This window comes from Cetorhinus maximus, chromosome 11 (assembly GCF_964194155.1).
Source record: "Cetorhinus maximus chromosome 11, sCetMax3.hap1.1, whole genome shotgun sequence".
In the NCBI taxonomy this organism is placed as follows: domain Eukaryota; kingdom Metazoa; phylum Chordata; class Chondrichthyes; order Lamniformes; family Cetorhinidae; genus Cetorhinus; species Cetorhinus maximus.
This window is the reverse complement of record NC_135889.1, coordinates 58709429-58728602: the sequence shown is the minus strand read 5'-3', so window position 1 is coordinate 58728602 and position 19174 is coordinate 58709429.

Here is a 19174-nt window from a genome sequence, read left to right as displayed (position 1 = left end):
AAATTCCCGAATTCAGCCTGCTTGTGGTTAAGGTGTGAGCAGCAGAATAAATGGTGAAGCACTTTTCTTCTGTTTTCCTATCCTCTTGAGTTTTGCCATCCTCTTCTGTTGAGAGGCTGGCTGAAAACTGACAACACCTCCTCAAGGTAAGCCCAAGCATCACATAACCTGCAGCTTCAAATCTTTGAACCATGTTCTGCACAGTTGCTCTGGCACTCAGTAGTTTTAAATCTGAGTTATTTTGAGACTGATGGACAGCAGCTCTTGAAAGAATTCTGGTCATTTAATACATTTGTACTTTTGTGCAATTTTGAGCTCAGTAACAAGACATTTTCATTTAACCAGGACAATTAGAAGGACAGAGAAAGGGACAGGTAACTTTTTGGAATTTTCCAGTCCCACCAGCAGCAGGAAGTTTGGCGAGCCGGGGGATCTTAATTTGATGTGAGGCCAAAAAATCAGTTTCCCGGTGGCAGGATGAACTTTAGGAGTTAAGTTCTAGGGATTTTAAAGGCAGCTTAAAGATGGGCTGAGCTTGCCGACAAACAATGTTGGAAAACCCTTTTGCATGCTCTTTAAAAGACCAGCTTGTCAGAATAAGTGCTCCCTCCAAATTATGCTTCCCGCCAGCGAGAAATTAGAAAGTTCACTTTTACAACTGCACATCAGTGGCGCACACCTGGCGAAGTAGATTTCTTGCATGGTTAAGGATGAGTTGCCACTGCATTGTCCTCTTTAAGGGAGCTTCTGTAAAGACCATAAGACCATAAGACATAGGAGCAGAAATTAGGCCATTCGGCCCGTCAGGTCTGCTCTGCCATTCAAGTTTCTCAACCCCATTCTCCCGCCTTCTCCCCGTAACCTTTGATCCCCTTACCAATCAAGAACCTATCTATCTCCGTCTTAAATACACTCAATGACCTGGCCTCCACAGCCTTCTGTGGCAATGAATTCCATAGATTCACCACTCTCTGCTAAAGAAGTTTCTCCTCATCTCTGTTCTAAAAGGTCTTCCCTTTACTCTGAGGTTGTGCCCTCGGGTCCTAGTCTCTCCTACTAATGGAAACATCTTCCCCGTGTCCACTCTATCCAGGCCTTTCAGTATTCTGTAAGTTTCAATCAGATCCCCCCTTATCCTTCCAAACTCCATTGAGTATAGACCCAGAGTCCTCAAACGTTGCTCATATGTTAAGCCTTTTATTCCTGGGATCGTTCTCGTGAACCTCCTCTGGACCCTCTCCAAGGCACTCATTTCAATGTCCTGAGCATTTTCAATGCTGCCAGCTGGGGTTCGCTTTCAGTTATCCATCTGAGCTGACCTGCATCTCCGCCCACCTGCTGATCACACTCCCATACAGCACCTGATCTCACCCACCACAACTCTAGTTTCACTTTCAATTTGGACAGCATGGTGCTAATTCAGTTTTACTTTCATTTCCCCGTCCGTTACCTTCCCCCAGTCACCCATTTCCTCTCCCCCAACACAGTTGACCCCCCCACCAGCATCACCTTCCACTTCCACTCCATTACCTACCAGCCCCAACCCTTTTCCTTCAGGGATGTCCAGGTGCATGTTCCCTCCCTTCCTGAAAATCCCACCCCCATCCGCATTCACCTCTCTGACCTCCTCCTTCCCACCCCCAAGGCTCTGTGTTTGACTGCAGGTCCCTACAAACCACCCTCACCATCCCTTCTATCGCTACCATCAAACCCTCACCTTCCCACCCTACTGCCTCACTCTGCTCTTGGTCATTCCCACCTTTCCTCCATATCACGCCCACGTTCAGTTCACCCCCCAGGAAGCAGACATGGGCCTATCCAATCCCTCCCGTGCACGTTCACCTTTTGCCTCTTCGCACCCTTTCCCCACCTCCCAGAACCCCTTCCCCCTCCACACCTCTTCCACCCACCAAAACCCTTTCCCCCGGAACCCCTTCCCCCCCAGGTCCTCCCACACCCACCCCCTCTCCAGACTCCCCTAAACTTAGGCCCCTCCCTTCCTGACTCCTTCCTTGCCTCTTCCGCCACCCTAGTCCCTCCCCAACCTAGTCCTTCTTTCAGCCATACCCCTTCCTCCGGCCTTACTCCTACCCCCTTCCTGACTCCTTCCTTCATTCTTACTTCTTCCTCCACCCTTAGTCCCGCTCCTCTCCGCACCCCTTCTTCACCTGGACACCCTTCTCTCTATGTATCCCTTCCTCCCCCTGGACACCTTCCCCTCTTTGCATTCCTTTCCTTGCACCTTCCACCCACCCCTTACACCTACCTCCCCAGTTGCCGTCTTCTCCCCCTTTACCCCACTTCCTCCCATTCTCCCTCCCCCCTCCAAACCCCCCCCCGATGCCTCCATTCCCCAACTCCCAACCTCACCCCATCCTGACAGCTTCATTCCCCCTGTCCCAACTTCAGCCCCCCGACACCTTTTCCTCTCCCAGCTGATCCTAGCCATTCCGCTCCCACCCCCTCGACCATCATCCGTTGTGAGCATCAACGGTGACTATCCAACTTCCATGAGCTGCTTTGCGGCAAAGCCATTTCCATGAGAATCCACCCAGTATGCCATGGACGTCCCTCCAGTGTGCTGTTGGTGTTGGGCTCCAGCATCTTCTGCTCCTTGGATGCCTGTGATGTGAGCAAAGCGCTGGCAGTAAGTCCCGACTTCTGCACATCACACTTGTCAAGACGTGTTCTACACCAGCGTGTTTTCCCGCCGATGTGGGCGGATGATCCAGCTGAGAGGGGACAATTCCGGTGGGCAGGCCTAATAATGATATGCTGATATATTACACTGAGGTTCCTGATGTCTGATGGTGGAGAACATGGCCCGCCATCGGCAGGCTGAGCGGACGATCACAAAATGGTTTCACGAACCAGTCGTGAAACCGATCACGCCATACTGTCTGTTCTCGCCACCGAACAGGCCCGATGCCAGTGGGCACAGAAAATCCCGGCCCACATCTGTAATCAGACCTCGCATTCTTTATGAATCAGAGCGTGCCTTTTCCTGCCCAATGTCCAGGCAAATGTTTATGGCCAAGAAGTCGAACTGAGAACTCTTGCCACTACCTTACAAATTATGCAAATAAGTCAACATGACCTCCTCAGGCAGATGAATAGATATTCAAACAGACCACTGCATGGGCTATCAATCAACAGAAAACAGGCAAATGGGCAATACTCAGTAGAAAGAGAGTATTTACAGTAATTAGAAACCTTACTATTCTTGAAATGTCATAACAGCACAACACAACACAACACAACACAACACAAAATTAACTCATGGAATATGAGTATTATTCCTTACATGGTTAAATATTACCCATCTAATTAGTTCATACCCCTGACTGCCACAGGAGATCTTAGCATTTGCTGCCAATACAGAGCTACAATTCCTGGCTACAAGCGGTCTAACATGGTCCTGCCAGTTTCTATCACAAACCTGCCTAAAAGGCCTGAATTTTCACAATGAAAGAAGGGGTCGGCACCTCAGCCAAAATGGTGCTGGAGCCCCGATTCCAGAAGTCCCACTCCCAAATCTGGCATCCACCATTTTCGTGGGGGTTGCAGAGGGTGGGGGGGCGGGTGTGGAGGGGGAATGGGGGGCGGGTTGTACTTTGGCCACATGCGATTCATGGAGACAGCTGTACATAAAAGGGCAGCTGCCTTCAGTTGGGTGCAATTTTCGTCATCCAGGTTTCTAAAACATGACTCATGGGCTTTACACTTTTCTGGAGAAGGTGCCAGAGAAGAAAACAGTGCACGTTGTGGCAAAGGGGCTGCAAAATGGAGATGGCACTTCACACATTTGTGTTGTAGAGGAATATGGGCATGACCAACCTGAGGCCAGAGGGAGGGGACCAGGCCAGCTGCTTGAGACAGCACAGCACGACAAGGGAAGAGGAGGAGGAGGAGGAGGAGGACAGCCAGGTTTTATCCTGAGTTAAGGGTCTACCAATGGCAGAGATCATATCTCAAAATGACAGAACCAATGCAGAAGCTCAGGTTAACCTGGGAATTTGTCACCTACATATGTGCCACACTCCAGCAGCATCTCTAACCACAGTCAGTCAATCCTCATGCCCTGCCAGTGGCTCTCAAGGTCACTGTGGCTCTGAATTTTTATGCTCTTTCCAGGGCTCAGCAGGAGATATCTGTGGCAGATCAGTTGGCTGCACATAGCTGCATCAAGGCAGTCACTGATGCCCTCTTTGTGGCATGTGGGGAAACACATTAACTTCCCAATGGATGTGGTGTCGCAGACACAGAGTCATGGGATAGAATTTTCTGCCTGTTGGGCGGGCAGGGTCAACCCAAACTCCGGTGGGCGGGGAGCCAATCCCCGCCGGAGATGCGGGCCCCGCCGCCATTTTACGTGGGTGGGCCAATTAAGGCCCGCCCAGTGTGATGTCCGGCGGGAAGCGCTATGCACTCCCTGTGCGGGCAGGGGGGGATTCTCCCAAAGCGAGAGTGTGCTCTTTCGCGCATGCACATGAAACAGCGCACATCTCCCTGAGGCTAAGTGCTGCCTCAGGGAGATCACTTCCACTTTTAAAAATATGAAAAATAGAAAAAAAAAATTCCCTAACATGTCCCCCTCATAATTTACATAATAAGTTTATTAAACTTTTAAAAACCCTACATGAAACCTCATCCCGCTGGTGGATGAGGTTTCATGTTTTTTCTATTTGCCGCTGGGGCTCTTGGCCTGCCCGCCAACATTAGGGTTGGATGGGCAGGTCCTTTAATTGTTTAAATGATCCTGTCAATGGTCTCAACTGGCCATTGACAGGTCGGCGGACCCGCATCTGATTTTGCTGCCCCCGCCTGTCTGAAAATTTAAATGCGGCGGGATGACGTTGGGGGTTCCGCCCAATATCATCCCAAGGCATTTTACGCGTCGGTGAGTGGGCCCCGCCCCCTGCTCGCCAACGGCAAAATTCTGCCCATGGCGTTTACAGAATTAGCAGGCTTCCCTCAGGTGCAGTGTGCTAGTGACTCCGCCCATGTCATTGTAAGGGCACCAACTCATCAACCTGACACCTTTGTGGATAGGAAATCCTTCCACTCCCTAAATATGCAGATGGTGTGTGACCGCATGGAGGCTTTCCTGCACATCTGTGCACTGTACCCTGGAAGCTGCCAAGACTCATTCATCCTGAGGCGTTCTAAACTGCCTCAACATTTTCAAACACCAACACAGGTCCGTGGTTGGCTCCTAAGGGCAGGGAGCACCCTCTAAGGAGGTAGCTGATCACCACCTCTAGGTGGTCACAAATGGAGCTTGAACAGAACTGTAGGAACAGCCATGTGTTGTCCCGCAGTACAATCAAGCAGGCTATTGGCATTCTCAACGTACGCTTCCAGTGCTTTGACCACTCAACAGGAGCTCTACAGTATTCCCCTGCAAGGGTCTCCTGAATAGTGGTGGTGTGCTGCATGCTACATAAGTGGAACGGCCTACGAATAGAGGGGGCAGAAGCTGGGCCCACAGCTACATGATCTGAGAAGGAGGATGATAAAGAGTAGGAGGAGGCAACCCCTGTTCAGGGTCATGGATCTGATTCAGAAGAGGGCAGCAATGGCTGACCAGCTGATGGGGCAGGCCCATGGAGCCATGGCTGATTTTTTGCAGGAGAGAGCCATTGCCAGAAGCCTGTTAATCCAGAGTAGATTCACTTAGGCTCCTGAAAGCTCACAAATAACATTAGCTAGTCACTGGTGAGCAGCTTCCTCATAATGGACCTTTCACATGGAAGCCACACATCTTCAGGGAAATGCCCATCTCTAACAAGAGAGAAAATCAACAGCACATAGTAAAAGTCAATGCCATAAACATGGCTGAAACTGTGACCATGATAACTCTTGGCCTCCACGTAGTGCACAAACACACCTTGAGAAGCCCTTCACAACCTAGACTCGTCACATACTTATTAGTGGCTGGAAATGAGCCGGCAAAGTAGGCCCTACTCAAACCATGCTCACCATGCTGAGAATGTCAGTGGGAAGCAGGACCTTACACCCAACATCTACAGCTATGATTGCATGTGTTAACAATGCTGCAGCTAATGCACATTGTTCAGGGTGAGGCCACAACAGTGTTAGAAAAACTCGTCTAATAACCTTCCACATTATCCTTCCGCCATCAGCATCCAGTTTCAAGACTGTGCGACATCTGCAACATGCACTGCTGCCAGAAACCTCTGCTCCCTTAGGAACCATAACCTCTACCGCCTGGTAGAAGAAGGTTTCCAATGTTGTGGGGAGACCACACAAATATGCTTCCCTGGAGCATACATGACATCTTGACATGCAGAGCATCCACTTAGGTGACTGTGTAACATTCGTGAGGGTGACTGCTTTTGACATAGTACTCATGGTTGAAGAACACCTGATAAACCCCATTGGAACATTAATCCTCCCTTAAAGTCAATCATTGGACAATAAATGCTGCAAGGAACCTCTCAATCCGCAATCCTTGGTGCACATCTACCTTATCTGGAGAAGAAAACAACCTCCCACTGCCGTTCATGCATGGTCACACCCTTGCTCTGATGTGACATGGACGTCATGCAGTCTTCAGTGCTACTGGTTGGGACCACCTTCATTCTGTTAACGTTCTCATCGAGAGTTTTATTGTACAAAAAACAGACATTTTTCAGTGTAGTGATATGTGTTAAAAATACGTAATTTTGATATGTGCAAAGTGATAGTGTCACCACGGTGAACCCATTAGTGATCGAGACAAGACGGAGCCCTGCACTTGCGAACACTCCCATGAAGTAGCCCCACCCCCCCCATCCCCTCCCCAACTCTCCGTTGCCTTGGAGCAGGTGGAGGCAGGCTGCTTACCTCTTGTGCTACATGGCATTGAGCATGGTGGCTGGTCTTGTCATACAGGGACATGTTGAGGGCCTACTTCAGACTACGGCCTCTGCATTTCTGCAAGGGAAGTCAGAGGCTCATGTGGAGCAGATGAGGGCTCAGTGGAGGGTTAGGGGTGTTGGAAGATAATGAGGTTACTGAGATGCTTTCAGCACATTCATCCTCCTCACTAACCTCCAGAGCCCTGGGTTGGCCTTCAGGTGGGTTCGGTGGGACTAGCTGCTGATACGCAGCATTTGTCCATTCCAGCAACTGCTGTACCATCAATGTGACTGTCCTGTTAAGGGAACACAGCTCCTCATGTATTCCACGGATGTCAGTGCTCATACTCTGAGTGGACTGCACCAGGGTACTGTGAGAGGCTTGCACCCTTCCCTGGCTGAGATGCTGCTCTTGCATCCACTCTGAGTGCTGCTGCTGCATGTGGCTCTCCGTGAAAGTGGCCAGTCTGTCATGGTCAGAGCTCATGCGGTTGAGCCCCTGGGACAATGTGGAGCCCATGATGGTGATGGACTCCTCCATTCGCAGTCCTAGAGCTCCCACTGCCTCAGGAAACTCCACCAGATGTCCACACATCTGCTGCTGATTGTCCAAGTCCTGTGCCCCAAAAGTGACTCCTGAGGCTCTACATTCCTGCCCACTGGAGAATCATCGTGACTTTCCTTCCTCATCCGAGGGGACTGTGCACAGGTGTCTTTGACTCAGACACCTCCTTTTGTACTCTGGTGCGGTGACTTTCACCCTGTGCCACTGACTCTACACATGCACTACATCCCTCCAATGTGCTGGTATCTGAGTGGAGGAGTGTGGGTTAGTCAGATGTGACGCTGTCTTTTCCTCCTCTTGAAGCTCGAGGGATGATCTGTCCTGGAGGGTGGTGAGCAGGTGGTGCTGGGACCTGTGTGAGACACAAAAGGAATTATTTAGGTTTAGCCCTTCTCATATGAAAGCACACTCTGATGCATGTTATTGCCTTTAACCATGCTCGCACTGTCCGGATGGCACAACCCCATCCTTGCACTTGCTCTCATGCCAACATCCATCCCATTGTGCTCAGTGAACTGACATCATAACCTCCACCATTACCACCATGAGCCAAGGTGACTTTAACACCCACTGCCAGAAATTCACCATCACCAACAGGCAGCTGTTCAGGCACCCTGGCAACCTCCATGGCCACCTGTTCAATGGGTCAGGTGTGTCTCAGCCAGGTTGACCTACAGTCTGGGCCATCTCCATGGTGTTTGTCACCCTTCTGGTCTTCAACAACAACATGAATTTATGTTAGCCTGATATATAGTGCATGGAGGGATATTGCTCTTCACTGCGTCCATGCATGACTGTGCTCCAGTGCTTATTCACATGTTCTGTGCATACCTACATGAGCTGCGTACATGTACAAGCCTGAATGCTGAAGCAGAGATATGTGCCACGTCTCACACCTTAGCTGCAGCTCACAGAAATGATCCTTCTTTTGGTGCTCTGTGTGGATGAGCCAAGCTACTCACCTTGCCAGATGCAGCAGGTCACTGAACCTTTTCTGGCATTGAATCCATGAGCGCTGATGCTCTCCTGCTGCACTCACTGCAGCCGCTATTTAAATCCAGGCCTTCCTGGTTGCAGCAGGGGCACTGCGACAGCAGCAGGGGAGAGGACTGCTCGCCTCTTCTGGACTCCTTCCACCAAAACATGAAGGTCCTGGTCAGGAAAGTGTGGGGCAGCCGGTCCCATCCCTTCCCCCACATCTCCTCTGGGGGCTATTCTATGAATAAAAGTGTAAGACAAAAGGGGTCATGAGCCATTCAGATTGCAATGTGTTCTCATTCACTTTTGTGTGCTTACATGCACTAACCATTTTCACCATTTCATCAGTGGTTACTGTTACAGTCTGGTGGAGAAAATGGCTCTGCACAAATGCTTGGTGCGATGTATATTGCAGCTGTGACTCCAAATTAGCATGTTGTGCTGCGTGACCACTGACAGTCCTACTGCTCAAGCCCTACTTGACCCCTCTAAGTCACATTGTTATGTGATGAGAGTGTGCAGCTGTGAGTGACCTGGCCAAGGGTCAACTTTGTGGGCACATCCTGATAGATGGATGGCAAGAGGGAAAACGGATGGGATAATGAACACGGGATAATCATCATTCATCCACCCACTGAGTCTTGGCAGCTAACTACGTGACTGCATAACATCTGTACCAGGTAGGTGTGGCAAAATGATGCCATCTCCACGGCTGTGTATTGTGAATCCTTTCCATGCTTTCAGTGGTTCACGAGAGTACACTCTGATTAACCAGAAACAATGATAACTCCCCCACAGGGAAAGCCCGTGATGGGCCATCCACTCCAAAGTCAGCTAATAGTTGGACAACATTTACAGCTTTGACACTCCCATGACAAGGCAATGATGTCTTTTCTGAGGCACAGGGAGTTCACCACTGACAACCAACCCCTCAAATTTGCTTTCCTGAGAGTCTGCTTTTTATCTGCGCCGAAGTCACCCATCCCACACCGGGCCCACCCCCAACCCCTCACTACTTCCGGGGTCACCCACCACGAATCGTATTCTATCCGTCCCCCGCCCCGACCCCCACCCCCCCACCCCACCCCCGGCCCACAAACCGAAAATCGGAAGTTTGGGCAGCCATTTTTAAGGTCAGGTTTGTGGAGCTGGGAATTCTCCCGCCTCCTTGCACCGACCAAGGAGCAAAAATTAGGGCCTCTGTTTCTCTCCACAGGTGCTGCCTGACTTGCCTAAGGTTCTTCAGCAATTTTTGTTTTGATGTCAGATTTCCAACATCCGCAGTGTTTTGCTTTTGTACCATTAAAAATTAGTGCCCTGATTAGTGGCTGTGTTATGGAGACTGAATGTACCCTGTGGCCCTGAAATGATGGTGACAAAACTCAAGTTTGACCCTCAGGCCTCTCCGTTCTGTGCCGTTGCATCGAGCCTATTTTGGGCATTAACAAAATTAGGCCTCGGTGTGTTTCAATTCTGGATTTTCAGCTGTGCAGTTAGCTTAATATTTGATATTAATTGACACTACCCACAATAATGGAGAATGTGATGAATATAATACCAAACTCGTGCAGGAGGAGGTGTACTACTGTGACTGAGATCAACTGTAATGCTGGATGAACTTTATGTGCTTCTGATGCAGTCCTATCATTGAGTACAAAAATTATTACCATAATAAAACGTGTTGAAAATTACACGTTGTTTATAAATTAACTTAAAGCTCCATTATATCAGAATATTTTATATAAACATTTCAATAGAACCTTAACTTGAAAACTCAGACTCTTGCTGAAGTATAAGTGTAAAGGATGTTCTATTATTTTCCATTGAGTCTTGTGAATCAATCACGTGGGTGTGGTTGAGAGTGTATTATCTGTATGATAACATGTGGTGCTAGCCCTGCACATATGGTTAATTGATAGTTTTCACCTGAATCAAATATAATAAAAATTATAGTAATATTGTTCAATGATTAAACACATTTTTCAAGTTGAGTTTATAAAAGAAAAGATTAAATAGAGTCAAGTGCAGTGAAGAGAAACATTAAATTATCATATAAAATATAAAATACCAAAATAAGCTCTTACCAATAATATACATTCAGCAAAATGTTCATTTATGAATATTGCCTTAGATTAGGATAAAGAATTCTTAAACATGTTCTTTGTCAGCCATCTAGAGTTGTAGGAATTTGCTGAAGTGGCTTTGTGTTTAACTGCAATTGTTGGAAAAATGCAATTCACAGGCGGGTTAAACAAAACAGGAACAAATCACTGGGATTAAGACAATCAAGTGTTCTGCTCTCATCAAAAAATGTGGCTCTCTCAGAGGATTAGTGGAAAGGGATTGCAGTTAAACAAATAGCCAGGTACTCTCAGGCGAGAAGGCAGCCATCTGAACATCTGTAATTGTGAATGGCAGAATGGACCTAAGGACCATTACTTATGATGTTCACATTCCCTTTAAAATATTATGAAAATGACTTTCACTAAAGTAGGTGATGTTCAGAATAAAGTAAATTGAACAATTTCCACCATAAGCAATTCTGCTTCACCTCAGATTGAAAAATGTATTGTCCTTTCAAATTGAAAAAAAATACAGGGCTATGGGGAAAGTACAGGGGAGTGGGACTAAAAGAATGTCTCTTTCAAAGAGTTAGCATAAGTATAATAGGCCGAATGGTCTCCTCTGAGCTGATTCTATCATTCAATTCCAGAGCTGAGATGTATCAATCTAGGCAAAAGCTTTTTTTTAAATAAAGCAGCTGAATTTAACTAAGAGAAAGTATATTACTGACAGAATGACTTTGCAATTTTGATTTCTTTTAAGTTCAAAGAAAGACAAATGAAAAATATTTTCTAGTTTATCTTCCGCTGTAAAATAACAGCAAATGCACAGCAGTAGCCTATAGTTTGTGTATCATCTTCTGTTTCTGGAACTCAGCAGTAGTTCACAACCCAGATCCAAGAGATTTGAATTGGGCTCAGAAAATACAATGATGAGTCTGTTTGTTTACTAAATAAAATAATTGATTTATTTATAAAGTTATTGAAATGTTTTCATGTGTGTTTTGACATAAATGTCCCCAATCTAATTAAAATTGTGTTCTTTCCTATTCTACATTAACCAGAAGAGCAATCTTCCTTATTGTAAATCACACTGAATTAATTTTTGAGATATTATACGGTCTATATTTCTGTACTCCCTCTATATCGCTCATCCGTTGAAGGATTTGTGATGACAAAAGGAAGCTGTGATGTAAAAATATAATAAAAGTGTGTACAAAATTTGCAATATTAGTGAAGGAGTGATTTTCCCCAACTTTGTCAGCGTGACTTGTCAGCTGGTAATGAAGAGACAGTACAAATGATTGTTGGCACTTCACGCTTAAAGCAGGAAATGCACGCATGTCCTCTGGGAAGAAATTGCAGCAAGAGGCTTTTCATCTGTGTAAAGAACACTTGAGATGCAGCCTTTTAAAAAGGATTGGGATTGTCAACATGCACTCCTCGTGAAACTCTGCTACAGGGATTAAATCAAGAAGTGATGTTACCGAGTCTCATTTGTTTTATTTTAATGGGCAGTGCAGTCCAATGGGAATAGACAATAACAAAACCTATCTTTTCCTGTTAGAGTAGCCAAGTAGAGCACTAGTCTATGTCCTTTTTAGTAATATTTAGTGTAATCCAAGTAAATTAAATCACACTATTCAGTCTTTTAACTTAATCTTGGATCCAACACTAGACTCAAATCCACCATGCTATTAAGGTTGTTTGAAAAATTCTTGTTTTCCAGTGGCACATGTGCCTTGTTAGATTTCCAAACTCATTTCATTTAAAAGTAATGACTTATTCTAATACAGTATTTATTTCTAAATTCTCATTCAGTAATTCTAAATACACAAAATTAAATAAGAATATTTTTCAATGTGGATTAATATGTTATACTTAACTTTATGATATCTAGGGTTCTGAAAGATTTCTATAGGGCTATGATCATGTGTGTGCAGGCAAAGGATTAGTGAAGTTTGCATTATCATGTTACAGGATCCTGATTACCACCCCTATTGATCCTATCTTAATACAATCATAACAATTAAAGCAATGTATAAATTCTTATAATTGTACAACACAGGAGTTGTTCAGTTGGGCTATTAAGTGTGTATTAGTGATTTGCCAGTACTAACAGGGGGATGGGGTAAAGGATCCTGATAATCCCTTTGTACTGCAGCTGTGTATATTCAGACACTGAATATTTGGAAGGCTGATGATTGTTAAAATCCCAAAAAAACCAGATTATCTTTGCTTGATTTGAAAGAAATTAACCAGCAGCTGAGACCTGCCCTGTTTGCCATCACATGAAGGATTTAAGAGACACCAGTCAGAACATTGGTAACAGCTGATAATTATCAGCCAGCAAACACTAAACATACCAACGATTCATGTGTTTATGATAAACAGCAATCAACAACAGTGGCTACAATATCAACACTGCAATTTATGAATTCAAACAAGAATATGGTTACTGACTTGATTACAGTTATATTTTTTATCAAATTAAAACATGATTTTTTTATCCTGTAATGTGCTAGAGACTTAATTGCTGCAGGTTCTTATGGCACCACACAATAAATTTGAATGGCTGCTCATTTAATGTACGACTGCAATGCCTGTGGCAGTTTGAAAATGTCAGCTTGTTTTTATAAATCTAAAAACCTATTAGATAGATTGGTAGTAGTACAAACTGAATGAACTAGAATAGCAGTAGGCATGATCCTCAGACTTGCAGACAGTGTATATTTCAAAAATTAAACCAACAATCATTAAACAGAAGAAGAATCCTACATTTAACTTACACACACAAATGCTATTATTCAAACAATATAAATGGGCAGTTCTTTTGATAAGAGAATTCCTCCTGCCTCTTCAAAAGCTTCACACTCGGATATCAGTGAGAGTCATGGTCCCTAAATTTAATCCTATTACTATGTTTTCATGGTTTTAACTTGGGACTCATTAGCTTCTTTCTCTAGAAGAGGCCTTGCTAGAGGCAATGATTTTTGTTGAAAACACATTTATTTACATACTAACTATTTACAAAGGTTAAACAGAACCAAGACATAGCCGGAGCTACTCTGTAAGATGCTTCACACTCATCTTCTCTCAGTGAGTGACATCACTGTGACACAGTTCCTTACACAAATGCTCAGCAGCTACCATTAGAGGTAATCCTTTACTCTACACCTGCCTCCAAGTTCACTCTTCCCACAAACTGTTAACCTCATGTACTCTTTATAGCCTCCATCCAACTCCTACATCACCACCCCCACCATTTTTTGCCGAAAGCGTCATCCACAACAATGTTCTTGGCTCTCTTGGAGGACATGAAGGATGTATGTGTCCCCTTATCAACTCCTTGGAAGGCAAACACATTGGTGGAGTGGGATAGCAACTTCTCACGGCAACTGGCTCCTGGACTGTGACACTTACAATGACCTAGATATAAAGGCAGTGAGGACCAATCAAGGAAAAATTGATTCAAGAGAGAACTTGATCGATCACAACCCCTTGAAAAGGAAGACAACAAACTGAAATTCTCCCTCTCATCTCCTTCTGTGTTGCACACTGTGGAAAGGTGAAAGCACCACCTTGACAAAATGAAGCACTCTCAGCTCCTTTGAAGAACTTTGCAGCTGCATCATTCACTGCTGCTGTGACAACAAGAGAAGTATTCAATACCTGTGCCAGGAGTGAATGTTAGATGAAAAGAAGAATGAAGAACATCCTGAAGACACTGCTAGTGATGAGGAAAGGAGGACTTCCCTACCACTCTTAGGGTAGACATTTCTCTTTCTATAGGTAGTTGTATCACTTCCACACTTGCTTCAGCGTGAGGTAGCTCCGCTGCAGACACTGATATCTCGGGGTCAGCTACAGAAAGTAGGATTGCACCATCATCAACAATGGAATAAGCTTCAGGACTGGGATCTATAGGAAGTTCCTGTGTAGTACTCTGATCTAGGGACCGGCTTGAAAGTTCAACATCAGCTTCAAGCATTTTTATTACAAGACTCTCAGTTGTAATAGGAAAGACAGCTAGTGTCAGTACTTCTTCAGATAGTTGATATGTAGCTAACTCTTTTGTCTGATGGTGTGGTCATTTCCTTAGATGTGATACAACATTTATACACTCCTGTACTGCAATATATTCACTTTCTTTTATGGCAACATTTCTAAAATGTAAATTTCTCTCTGTAGGTTGGTAGCGTTGTGTGACTGCTCATAGACTTCTCTTTTAGGAAGTTAGACTTCTTCAACTCATGGTTAATTTTAATATTTTCAAGCTCCACTTGATGCTTGACTTTAAGTTTCTCTATGGTACTTTTCAGCTGTAGAAGCTCTGTAGTTTAGGCCTCTTCTTTTTACTGAAAGAAAGTGTGAGTGCTTACATGGCTTACTGATGAGATCCAAGTGCTGGCTCTAGCTTCCATTTGTATGGATTAACAACCTCTGAAATTTCACTATTGGTTTGATCCAATTTGGAGTTAAGCGTCTCATTCTCCCTGGGAAGATTTTTGCTGGCTTCTTGCAATTGTTGTTGTATGTTGTCAGGGGGCTCAGTAGAATAAGCAGACAAATTCACCTGTTTATTACCTTCTTCACAAAAGGGTAATTCTCCTCAAAGACTTCACAATCATTGGTAGTGGAGTCAAAGAATGTAGTAAGGTCCAGAACCTCTTCTTCCAACAGAGCCTCTGCCTCTGCAGCGGCTTCATTCTCTTGCTCTCTTTCCTGAAAGAGCAAATTAAGGTCTAGAATATCGCCTTGCGAGTGGTCACTGCCATTCTTGGTGCATCTTGTTCCCGTTTCTTCTAGCCTGTCCCCAAGAAGAAGTGAAAGATCTGCAATATCGTCCTGTGGTCCTTGGAGTTGAATAGAGGACGGTTGCAGTGTTACCTTTTTTCATTCATTGGTGGGATGTGGCTTTGCTGGCTGGGCCAGCATTCATTGCTCATCCCTAGTTGGCCTTGAGAAGGTGGTGGTGAGCTGCCTTCTTGAACTGCTGCAGCCCATATGGTGTAGGTACACCCACAGTGCTGCTAGGAAGGGAGTTCCAGGATTTGGGCCCAGTGACAGTGAAGGAACGGTGATATATTTCCAATTCAGGATGGTGAGTGACTTGGAGAGGAACTTCCAGTTAGTGGTGTTCCCATCCATCAGCTGCCCTTGTCCTTCTAGATGGTAGTGGTCGTGGGTTTGGAATGTGCTGTCGAAGGAGCCTTGGTGCAGTGCATCTTGTAGATGGTACACACTGCTGCTACAGTGCATTGGTGGTGGAGGGAGTGAATATTTGTGGATGTGGTGCCAATCAAGCAGGCTGCTTTGTTCTGGACAGTGTCAAGCTTCTTGAGTGTTGTGGGAGCTGCACTCATCCAGGTAGGTGGGAAGTATTCCATCACATTCCGACTTGTGCCTTGTAGATGGTGGACAGGCTTTGGGAGTCAGGAGGTGAGTTACTCATCGCAGAATTCCTAGCCTCTGGCCTGCTCTTGTAGCCACAGTATTTATATGGCTAGTCCAGTTCAGTTTCTGGTCAATAGTAACCCCAAGGATGTTGATAATGGGGAATTCAGTGATGGTAATGCTATTGAACATCAGAGGGTGATGGTTGGGTTCTCTCTTGTTGGAGATGGTCATTGTCTGGCACTTGTGTGGCTCAAATGTTACTTGCCACTTGTCAGCCCAAGCCTGGATATTGTCCAGGTCTTGCTGCATTTGGACATGGACTGCTTCAGTATTTGAGGAGTCATGAATAGTGCTGAACATTGTGCGATCATCAGCAAACATTCCCACTTCTGACCTCATGATGGAAGGAAGGTCATTGATGAAACAGCTGAAAATGGACACTACCCGGAGGAGCTCCTGCAGTGATACCCTGGAGCGGAGATGACTGCCCTCCAACAACCACAACCATCTTCCTTTATGCTAGGTATGACTCCAACCAGCGGAGAGGTTTCCCCGTGATTTTCATTGACTTCCGTTTTGCTGGGGCTCCTTGTTGCCACACTCAGTCAAATGTGGCCTTGATGTCTAAGGCAGTCACTCTCACCTCACCTCTGGAGTTCAGCTCTTTTTTCCATGTTTGAATCAAGGCTGTAATGAGGTCAGGAGCTGAGTGATCCTGGCGGAACCCAAACTGGGCGTCAGTGAGCAGGTTATTGCAAAGCAAGTGCCGCTTGTTAGTCCTCCCATTACTTCAATGATGATGGAAGAGTAGACTGATGGGGCGGTAATTGGCCATGTTAGATTTGTCCTGCTTTTTGTGTACAGGACATACCTGGGAAATTTTCCACATTGCCGGGTAGATGCCAGTGTTGTAGCTGTACTGGAACAGCTTGGCTAGGGGTGCAGCAAGTTCTGGAGCACAAATCTCCAGTACTATTGCCGGAATATTGTCAGGGCCCATCGCCTTTGCAGTATCCAGTGCCTTCAGCCATTTCTTGATAGCATGTGGAATGAATCGAATTGACTGAAGACTGGCATCTGTGAGGAGGCTGAGGTGGACTTTAGTCAGCCATGAAACTCTATTAGATAACAGTGAGAGGCCAGCTCCAGTATCTAGCTTGAATTCAATCAGATACCCATTTATATCAATGTCAACACTCCAAAACTGTTTTTTATTTTCCTTTATATCTCTGAGGAAAATAATTTCCTGTTTGTCAAAGTCTTGAATTTCTTGAATGGAAGTTCCTTTATCAGATTTCTCCTCCTGTCTTATAAACATAGATTTCCTGGAACACCTGACCACTTGAAAATAGCCCAACTCGCCACACCCCCGGCACAGCACAATTCAGGCGGGACATTCTTCCCTCCTGTGGACCTTCTTCTCATCTCAGTGGGGACGTTGGAAAATGGCGGTTGGCACCTTTTCAGGGCATTTCCCTGGTTGCTGCCTTGTAATACTTTCGGTTTTACAACCTACAAATTGAATGACTTCACCGAGCAGTTCTTGGGAAAATTCCCTTACATCTTCGACATGAGCCTTATTCTGCCTATCTGGCCAGTTGTACAGTTTTGCTTAAATTTAAATCTTCTTGAAATTGTTAGAAGTCAGAGAGATTCACATGTAAAACACCAATGGTTATTCTATCTCTGATCAGTTCGCCTTTTAGTGTTCCATACTCATAATTTTCAGCTGGGCGATACAATTCATTGATGAATGAATAATTTCCTTTGTCCCAGGTTTGCACTAAGTGCAGTAGCAGGCGGGAAAACAAACGTGTTACCTGCCAGCTGCAACAGTGGCTTTTCACGCCGTACCATCCCAATCCCGCCTCATTAATTATACATTCCCAGGAAACATGCTGTTTTGATGGCGGGTGGGTTCTCATTTGCCCCTTCCTCACACCAAGTGCCAATTTAAAGTGCAGTCACACACACTTCTCTCAGGGCTCCCAGCCCAGGACAGCGGCACAGGAGACATGGCCCCAAAAGGCAAAAAGACTGCAGCCCCCAATTCAGTGACACATCCCTGGAACTCCATTTGGATGCTGTGGATGCCTGCCACGATGTCCTCTACCCCTGCTCCAGCTGCAGGAGCTCCAGCAATATCACTATTCCGGCTTGGTAAGTGATGGCAGTGACGATCAGTGCCAATGCTACACAGAAGATGTTGGCCATCCAATGCAGAAAGAGGATGAGTGATCTCATCCATGCTGCCAGGGTAAGGAAACCACCTTATCACTCTAAACTCACACACTCAAACCCATCACACATTCACTGGCATCTCACTCATTGCTATGCTCCCAACTGCGTATAACAAAGTGCTAACTTGACCTTTGTTCCCTTTACCCATAAGATCTGAGGCATTGCGCTACTGGGTAAAACATCTTCACCAATTTTGCCATTGCTCAGCTTGTTGAAATATGGGTTCTTTAGATGTCCCAATGATGAGATCTTGAGGCTTGTATATTTAAACATGAACCCTTTATTGTTAACCTTTAACTATTTACAGATCCCAGGTTACTGTCATGCATGGTGCTGTTACCTCCATGCAGGCTGGTTCCAGAGTGTTCTCTCTAGGCTGTTCTCTGAGTATATTACCATGTGATCAATGCATCATACTATGGGCAGTGCTATTCTCCAGTCCCACATTAACCCTTGCTCTTCTGAGCACATTTACATTACAATGGCATGCAGGCATATACAACATTATACAACATTCCCCTTTCTTCTCCAAAGAAAACTTTCTTTCCAACAGAGTATAACTATTTGTAATGCAATCTTTACTTGCTATCCCTGTTCTCCCATCTCAAGTCTCTGACTTTATAAATTCAGACAGTCTTGATGTTTGATAGTTCTTCCTGATATGTTTGGAGGAATGGTAGTAGTATTCTGTGTTTCTGGTACTTGGCTATCTCCATTTGATTTATTTGATTGCTTTTTGCAATCCTTCAATTTGCATTTCTCTTTATTAACAACTCGTCTGCTTTTTCAGACACTGTGGGTTTGTACCATTCTTTCTGAGCGGGATGTGCACTCCATGCATTCCTATAGTGGACTTGAATTTTCTTTTCCTGTGGTGTCTGCTGTGTCCTTGCTGTACCTTAATGTTTTGCAAATGAAATCTTCATTTCCACTTGTTTCACAATTTCAGCCAGGCAATTATTTGCTGTTTTATTTTCAAACTATTTTTCAAGCTTATGAATCTTTTCAGTCAGCTCAATGGTTCCCAGCACATCTTAGATATCCAGTGCTCTTTCTTCTTCTAG